We start from the raw sequence: 9,896 nt of genomic DNA, 5'->3' as shown, positions 1-9,896 counted from the left end.
AGAATGAGAAGACAAGCCACAGACTGGGAAAAAATATTTGAAAATTGTAGACCTAATAAAGTACTCATTTCCAAGTTTGATAAAGAACTCTGAAACCCAATCATAAAGAGACAATTTTTTAAAAATTAGCAAACATTTTGAAAAGACATCTTCCCAAAGAAGGTAAATAGATGGCAAACAAAACATAACAAAATATGTTCAACATCATTAGTCATTAGGAAAATGTAATTTAAAACCATAGTGTGATATGACTACATACCTACCAGAATGGCTGAAATTGAAATGACTTAAAAATGAGTGTTCATAGTAGGTTTATTTGTAATTGCCCCAAACTGGAAACAACTCAAATGTCCATCAGCAGGCAAATGGGTAAACAAATTGTGGTATATTCCTATAATGGAATACTTCCCAGCTATAAAAATGAATGGACTACTGAGACAAAACAGTCATGTTGGATGAGTCTCAAAATAAATATATTAAGTGAAAGCAACGAGACCAAAAAAAGATTAAACACTGTATCATTCAATTTACATAAAGCTCTCAAAAATGCAAACCGCTCTATAGTAGCAGAAAGAAGGTCAAGAGCTATGTGGGAAGAGGTGGAAGTGATGAAGTGTGGGAGGGAAAGATCACTGTGGGTCACAAGGAAAATTTTGGGGGTGATGGAAATATTAATTAACTTGATTGTGGTAATGGTCTCAAGGTGGATATACATGTTGTTTCAAATTATACCCTTTAAATACATAGTTTGTTTTATATCAATTATACCTCAAGAAATCTATTAAAAATATTCTGTTGCCTGACTGAAGTTTGCTCTTCCTTTAGCAATAAGGCAGATGAGCTCTGGTTGGAAGGCCATTAAAAACACACCAGCACAGAGGCTTTTACCTTGGAGCCCAAACAGAGATTGAAAGACCATTTAAAAGAGAATAACGTTTGCCTTCTGTGATTCAGTGTTATTAAATGCTCTGTCTATGAACCACTTTAAACAACCTCATATGTCAGCTGGTGGGGCATGTATTCACCACACACTTTGGGAAATAATGAACCAAGAAAAACCTTGTAAGAATATAGCAAGTAAAAAAAAAAAAAGAATATAGCAAGTATCATGAGGTAACTTCACATAATAAATATTCAATTGAAACTGGAATTCTACAGCCTTGCTTAATGTTGGGATAATGATGACTCAAGACCAACCCTGCTCAAGTGAGGAATGCAGGTCCCCCTTTCCAGATTCCTCTGGGGCAGTGGAGTGACTATGGCTTCTTAGAGTTTCTTCACACCCCCCAAATTCTGCATTTTATAGTAGCCCATTGATGTTCTGGTCTCTTACTCAAAATAATGCAATTACAATGATTACTTTCAAAGTAAGATCTACAGTAGCCAAGAAAAGGTGAATATACAAATTTCCAGAAGTAGAGCCATTCCTACCTCACTTGCCTGTCTTGGGGCAAGGGAGAAAGCAGACCTTTGGTGTCCTACAGAAGGGGCAAGAGTATCACTGGAGGGGACTCCTGGTGGAGAAAGTTCAAATTTTAATTTAAAAATCATGAATGAAATGAGGGATGGAACTTAGAAAGGAAAGGGGAGAAAAGGTTGACTTGGTGTGCATGCTTTTTAAAGATGGTTCGTCTCCATGATTTTTGCATGATGTCTGCAAGATTGAGAGGCTGCCTTATAGCTGATTTAAGGATGGATTCAGGCCAAGTTTGTTCACAGGTCTGTGTTGAAAACCCACCCTCTCCCTATTGTCACCACTTCCTCTACTTCATCAATGAAGTATCACAGGCATTTTTTTTTAAAGATTTTATTTATTTATTCATGAGAGATACAGAGAGAGAGAGAGAGAGAGGGAGAGGGAGAGGCAGAGACACAGGCAGAGGGAGAAGCAAGCTCCCTACAGGGACCCCAATGTGGGACTCGATCCCAGGACTCCAGGATCATGCCCTGGGCCCAAGGGAGGCGCTAAACCACTGAGCCACCCAGGGATTCTGTATCACAGGCTTCTTATTCCTCAATCAGCATTTAGGCTTTGGGTCTATGAAAATGCATGTCCCCTCTGGATGTGATAGAGCTTTCAGCTCGCATCATCAGAGAGGAAGGAGGCCCATATCTCTCTTTTCATGCCCTGTTTCATTTCTACCAGCTCCAGACTCCAGGGATGAGGGGCTGCAAATATTTTTGATTCCAGAACACCATTTGGGTCACACTTAGTAGCAAGTGGAGTCTGATGTCAAAAGTCATACCTCCAGAGAGCAGTCTTCCTCCTCCTATGAAGAATTTGTAAGCTGAGTCAGATTCTCCTCAGAGCCTCACATCCTGAAATTAGTCTAGGCCACTAGGAATGTAGGAAGACCCAAAGGTCTGGGCCACTTGTTGTCTCAGCTTCACCAAGTGACCACAATCCCACTTGTAGTTTCTCACATGTAACTCTGTCCTTCCCACCCATCTTTGAAACTCTTCTAAGTCAACTCTGAACGCACATGTACATACACACACACAAACTGCTGAACCCCCTCTCAGCAAGACTCTGGACAAGGGGCAAGTTACTGAACATTTCTATGGTTTAGTTCCCCACCTGCAACCCTGAGACACTGGGACATGTATCTCATGGGATTGTCATGATGATTAAATTAGTTTATATCTGAAAGGTTATTAGATCAGTCCCTAACATATAGCAAGGACTCAATAAACTTCTTTTTTTTATGTTAGGGACTCTTTTTGGCTTCCTTAATTCCCTTCTCTGTTATTCTGCTCACACATTTTCTATGTCATTATCTGCTTAGGCATCTCTCTCCTCCACGATGCTATAGTTTCTTTAAGGATAGGAACTGTGTTAGGTCTGTTTTTGTAATCCCTAACATTGAGCACAATTTCTGACACACAGGCATACAATGAAGGTGGGATCAATAAATAAGTCACTGGATGAAAAATTTAATATCTGAACAAAGGGTAGCCTTTTTATTTCTACAGGAAAAAAGAAAGAAAATATACCAGATTGTTAAGAGTACTTAGCCCTAGAGGGTGAAATGATGTATAACATGTATTTTCTTCTTTCTCCTTTCCTATTTTTTCCCTACAAGGAGGGTGTGGATAGGGCAGAGTGGTTTCATGACAGTGCATGCAGAGGACTGGGCTCTACTCTAACCAGAGAACTTCGGGAATTATATAGTGATGATAACATGAGCTGCATTCACAAATGAACTTGGAAATTTTAGCATCTTAACACAATAGCAATTTATTTCTTACTCTCATGTTGAGGGTGTGTGCATTTGTATGTACTCCATAAAGTCATTCAGGGACCCAGCCCCACAGAGGCTCCTCCATCTACACATGGTTACCAGGTCACCCTCATGTCTACACATCTGGCCAGTGGACTGGGGAAGAGAGGGCACGAGTAAGTTCATGTGGGAGTTTTACCTCACTTCTGCCCACATTCCCCTTGTCCAAATTGAGTAACATTGCCCCAGTTGGCAAGAAGCCTGGAACATGTAGTCTAGACATATATCCCAACAGAAAGGAAATGCGTTTGGTGAAGGGGCAGAGGATGAGTTAGCTTTCCTCCCCTGTATTCTCTCCAGTCTTGCCTGTTGATGCAATCTCCTGACTGGCCTCCCCTCCTCTTCCCTCTCCCTTTCAATTTATCTTCCACATGGCTGCCAAAGTGACTTTTCTCAAATAAATATTTGACTTGTCACTTGCCTTACTTAGCTCCCTTTCATCAACTAAATAAAGTTCAAATCTCTGTAAGCTATATCTCTCAGCCCATAAACTCAGGGGCACAAGTAATATTTCTGTTTGTGACTGGATTTAATTTCAGTGTTGAGCTCCTATCCTGCCAGGTAGTAGAGTTTTCTCCCCTTTACCCTGGAGTACAATCTGAGTTCTTGGGAGTATCACGGTACAAAGCATCAAGTGGGCATAAGATCCTCAGTGTTAACCTCAGAGGGGTTTTCTGAAAGCAACTAAAGGCAATCTCTTGCCATCAGAACACTGCAAGAAACCATTTTAAGAATTTCATTCAAATTGTCAGTGAAAGGAAGCAAACCAAACCCAGCATATTGAAAAACAAACAAGCAAACAAATGAAATAGAATAAGAAAATGAGTCACTGGGGATGGAGGTGGAGAAGCCATTAAAAAAGAATTCATGGTAGAAGCAGAATCTCTTATGTATTTATCTTTATAAAAGAATAGAAAAGCAACTTGAAAAAAGAAGTCTAGCGTATTACCCAGCTAGCTAGTATTAGTGTAAATGAGTGGCAGTATGTGTTTTAATGCTTTTTATTGGTATTTTAATTGGTCTCTAAGCACCATATTTACATCTTATACAGTTCCACTGAAACCAAAGTGCAGCTTTCACTTTAATGTTTATTGGCATGCAAAATAATTCCAACAAACAATATAGAGATGTATCTGCTTTGCTGAATTATACTCAGAAGTATGAAGAAAGAGAATGTGTCCAGATACAGAAATGACAAAACATTATATCTGGAAGGATCTTTCATCTTGTGTATAGAGAAACTGGAGTATTTAGAAGTGATGGCTCACCCAAGATCATGTAGTGACAAACTGAGGCCTGGATGCAGACATCTACACCTACTCTCAGCTGGAACAATCAGGTTGTTGAGGAAATTGTCACATTTCACTCAGAGCTCCAGAAGGTAGAACCCCTGAGAGCTGCTGGGAAATATGTTTCAAAGCATAAAGCAACATTCAGTAGCCATGGGTTTTCTTGTACTCTGAATGCCTTCTACCTTCTTCTAGATAGAGTCAGACCTCACTTTTAGCACTCTAAACCTCCCCCTGGCTAATGTGATTCCTTGCCCACACTTACCAGGTACCATGCACATTCTCTCTCCTCTGTTCACAGGACCTCTCCTCCGGTTGTTCCTGGAGAATGATCCTTCCCCAGTGCATGCAATCTTGTGGGAGGATCCTTTCCAGTGTTTGTCGTTCCTTGGTTGAGGAGAGTCTATGTGATATATAAGCCAATGAGAGTCCTTCTTGTAGACATTCAGATCTTAATCAGAGTGACACAAAGATAAGAAAACATTGGAGTCATCCAGTGGTACACCCAAAAGAGACTATCCATTAGTGCCTGCTCTCAAGATACCCAGTGCTTCCCTAGCTCCCATCTTTCTGAGAACTGGTTATTTAGCTTTTCCTTCAGTTGTCTGAGTCATTTCAGATCCATCCAATAAATTTCTTTCTTTGCCTAAGTTTGTTAATTTGGTTTTGGTTACTTGTAAATAGCCTGAATTGATAAAACATTCAGTGGGCAGTCCTATTGATCCAAGTCCACTTAACTGACTTAAGCAAATGGGTTAACTACTATCTCAGCATGCTGGTGACTAATAGCTAGCTAGTATGCCTCACTCTAGTACATCCATGGACTCCATTTGAGTTTTGTACTTACCACATATTGTGTTTGTTCCCAAACCTGCTCATGCCAATTACACATATGGTTGCAATTTCGTAATGTAATTAAATATTAACTAATGAGTGCTTGCTTTGGCAGCACATATGCTAAAATTGGAATGATATGAAGAAGATTAGCATGGCCCCTGTGCAGGGATGACTCACAAATTCGTGAAGCACTCCGTATTTTTCCAAGAACCATAAGATACCTAGGAATATCAAAGAGGTAAAAAACCTACACTCTGAAAACTATAAAACACTGATGAAAGAAATTGAACATAACACAAAGAACTGGAAAAACATTGCATGCTCATGAATTAAAAGAACAAATATTGATAAAATGTCTATTTTACCCAAAGCAATCTACACGTTTAATGCAACCCCTATCAAATCACCAACAGCATTTTCTACAGAGCTAGCACTAACAATCCTAACATTTGCATGGAACCACAGAAGATGCTGAATAGCAAAGCAACCTTGAAAAAGAAAGCAAAGCAGGAGGCATCACAATTCCAGACTTCAAGTTATATTACAAAGCTGTAGTAACCAAAATAGTATGGTATTGGCACAAAAATGAACACATAGATCAATAGAACAGAATAGAAAACCCAGAAATGAACTCACAATATGGTCAATTAATCTTCAACAAAGCAGGGAAGAATATCCAATGGGAAAAAAAACCCTTCAACAAATGGTGTTGGGAAAATTGGACAGCAACATGCAAAAGAATGAAACTGGATCACTTTCTTGCACCATACACAAAAGTAAATTCAAAATGAATTAAAGACCAAATATGAGTCAGGAAACCATTAAAATCCTGGAGGAGAACACAGGCAGTAACCTCCTTGACTTTGGCTATAGCAACCTCTCACTAGATATGTCTCCTGAGGCAAGGGGAACAAAAGCAAAAGTAAACTATTGGGACTACATCAGAATAAAAAGCTCTTGCTTTTTTCCAGCAAAGGAAACAATCAACAAAACTAAAAGGCAACCTACAGAATGGGAGTAGATGTTTGCAAATGCCATATTTGATAAAGGGTTAGTATCTATAATCTATAAAGAACTTATACAACTCAACACCCAAAAAACAATCCAGTTAAAATAAATGGGGAGAGGACACAAATAGACATTTTTCCAAAGAAGACATACAGATGGGCAACAGACCCATAAAAAGATGCTCAATACCATTCATCATCAGGGAAATGCAAATCAAAACAACAATGAGATATCACCTCACACCAGTCAGAATGGTTAAAATTACCAACACAGGAGACAACAAGTGTTGGCAAAGATGCAGAGGAAAGGGAGCCCTCTTACATCATTGGTGGAAATGCAAACTGGTACAGCCACCCTGGAAAACAGTATGGAGGTTCTTCAAAAATTTAAAAATAGAACTACCCTATGATCCAGCAATTGCATTACTATGTTTTTACCCCAAAAATACAAAAATATGAATTTGAAGGGATACATGTGCCACAATAGTTATAGCAGCATTATCAACAATAGCCAAATTATGGAAAGAGCCCCAGTGTATATAAATTTATATATTTATATATAAAGATGATGTGACATATATATTTATATATAATATGTATATATTATATATATACATATAAAGATATGTGATTTATATATATGGCATGTTACTCAACCTTAAACAAGAATGAAATCTTACCATTTGCAACGATGTGGATGGAGCTAAAGAGTTTTATGCTAAGTGAAATAAGTCAGAGAAAGATGAATACCATGTGATTTTACTCATAGGTAAAATTTAAGAAGCAAAACAAATGATCATAGGGGAAAAATAGAGACAAACCAAGAAACAGACTCTTAACTATAGAGAACAAACTGATGGTTACTAGAGGGGAGGTGGGTGGGGGATTGGTGAAATAAGTGATGGGGATGAAGAGGTGCACTTACTGTGATGAGCACAGAGGGTTGTATGGAAGTGTTGCATCACTTAAGTTGTACACCTGAAACTTATATTACACTATATGTTAACTAAGTGGAATTTTTTTAAAGATTTTATTTATTTATTCATGAGAGACAGAGAGAGAGAGAGAGAGAGGCAGAGACATAGACAGAGAGAGAAGCAGACTCCATGCAGGAAGCCTGATGTGGGACTTGATCCTGGGACTCCAAGATCATGCCCTGGGCTGAAGGCAGGCGCTCAACCACGGAGCCACCCAGGTGTCCCAAACTAAGTGGAATTTAAATAAAAACTAAAATATGTATATATTAACTAATGAACTGTGAGGGCAAAAACAGTGTTTATTCTTCTGAAAAAAAAGTTGACTTCTCTGGACTCATGATAAAGGTAAGCAACTAGAAAATGTTATCAATAAGGGTGTGGGTGAGAGACCATCAGAAAATGGTACAACTATAAAGAAGAATTTTATAAGTCACATTGCTTCTCAGAGGTTTTTAAATCCTTGCTCCCCTTTAACCAAATCAAAACTGAAAATCATGAAGAATTCCTAATAGGTGACTGCAATCAACAGACTCAAAACCAAAGAAAGGGTTTTGGTCCTTTCTTGGAAAAAAATTGGGAAATCAATGAACATTTACATGTATTAAAATACTTACGGTATATATCATTCATTATGGTTTAACTACATTTTTTACCTTAATTAAGTAATCAAATTTAATAGGAGGTCTTTATATTCAGAAACACAGAGGGGGAAACTCATGCTACTTTTGTATCTGCTCAAGTGTTCGTCTTCACTGGTAGTGGCCTGTCTTGAATTCAGGAACCCTTCCCACAACTCCTAGTCTCTGAAAAGATAACAGCTGCAGAATATCTGAGGAACTGCCTCATTCACATCTTTTTCCTGATGGGAATACTGAGGCCTAGAGAGGGAGAAAGACTATCCTGAGTTGTTCAGTGGTTGATGGCAGAGCTGAGGCAATGACCCATTGCCTCTTCAATGTGCATGAGCTCATCCTGCAGCACAGGAGTTTGGTCCAATAGATTTTATACATTTATTTATTCCTTTGTGGACACAGCTTTAATACAAAAAGGGATTATTATACCAAGACAATGTGAAATAAATTATCAGGTCATTTTAGAAATATTATCCACTCAAAAAGATATGAAGCTCATTATTCAGGAGTGAAGGAAATGGGAATGAATTACTCTGGGAACCCTGAATAAATCACAGTTAACTCATTTGCAAGGCTTTTAACTCTGAATACTGATGATGGGTCATGCTATTCCTGGTCTGCTTTCTCCTATGTCACACAGGTTCCCACATACCCAGCTCAGTTACTTGATACAACTTTATAAATGAAGCAAGAAAGCTACATTTTACAGTCAGTGATGAGACTAGCAAGATCTTTTCTTTAATTATCCTAGAAATAAAGCTGTCCTTTTCACCAAAGTAAATGTGAGCATGAAGGCTAATGGCCAATTAAGACAAAAAAGTAGGATCGGCTGATATACTTTTTACTAGCTGCTTTTTTTTTTCCCCATAGAGCTGATTGTGTTTTGGCAGAATTGATGAGATTGAATGATGATTTTGTGTTGGGTTGTCGAGGACTGGGAGAGTTTAGTATACACCAATTATAGACACCACATAGGCCTCCGATAGGGTCAACACTTCCCTCCAGTCTTTCCCTCTCCAACTCCTCCTTCCTCCAGTTCCTCTTCCCCTTCCTCCCCTTCTTCCTCTTCTTCCTTTCTTCCTCCTCCTCCATCTCCCCTCATCATCATCCTATAAGGATGGTTGCCATGTTGCATTTCACTCCCTTCTCAAAGGAGGGACAATGCTGCACAAAACCAAAGACATGACTAGGACAGATTGCCAGAGTTGAGCTGGGAGAGTGTCTGCTTCTTTGTTGGGTTTTATTTCCTGGGAGCTTCCAGCAGTCTAGATTAGACAAGAGTTATAAAGTCAAATACTTCAGGGATGGGTAATTAACACATGTAGTAAGATAGACAAAAGAGGTTGGGGGGCTTTGGGTACACAGGGAGTCCATGACTCATCAAAGGGGTAACCACAAGGCAGCTCCAGCCTCCTGGAAGAAGATGGACCCCATTAGCCAGATCTGCCACCTTTTTTAAAAAGCTAGAAATCTAATTATTTCATGTAAAAAAAGCCTCTTGATTTTAAAATTAATTATAATTTTTAGCACTGTTGAAGCCAAATAAAATACATCTTTGGGCCAGCTATAGTCCATGGGCTACCAGTAGGTGACCCTTGACTGCTCCAGGGCTCCCTTGCTGGCAGGTGGGTTCCCAACCAGCCAACTCCACATGGAAATAATACAACTTAGGAAGAGGGACGTGCGTTTTGGAGAAAAAGGTGAATCTTCAGCCTGCTAGCTCTAGGCTTGGACTAATCTAGGCTAAGCAAAAAGAATCCTGCCTGTGACCTGGCCTAGATTAATCAAGTTTAACGTTAGGACTTGCGGCTAAAATCTCAACATTGTTGGAAGTATCCGTTTCCAGGCTATCTTATTCTCTTAATGAATTTCC

At 39.1% G+C, this 9,896-nt stretch overlaps 1 non-coding gene across 1 annotated transcript; it reads left to right on the top strand.

The window, feature by feature from the left end:
* Nucleotides 1–5,503: 5,503 nt before the first annotated feature.
* Nucleotides 5,504–5,610, top strand: LOC112908349 (U6 spliceosomal RNA). The gene has a single exon (XR_003232902.1). It is a non-coding gene; the product is annotated as a U6 spliceosomal RNA (small nuclear RNA).
* Nucleotides 5,611–9,896: the final 4,286 nt, after the last annotated feature.

Source organism: Vulpes vulpes, chromosome 2 (assembly GCF_048418805.1).
Source record: "Vulpes vulpes isolate BD-2025 chromosome 2, VulVul3, whole genome shotgun sequence".
NCBI lineage: Eukaryota > Metazoa > Chordata > Mammalia > Carnivora > Canidae > Vulpes > Vulpes vulpes.
Note: the sequence above shows the minus strand (reverse complement) of the source record. Positions and strands in the feature narration are given on the sequence as shown.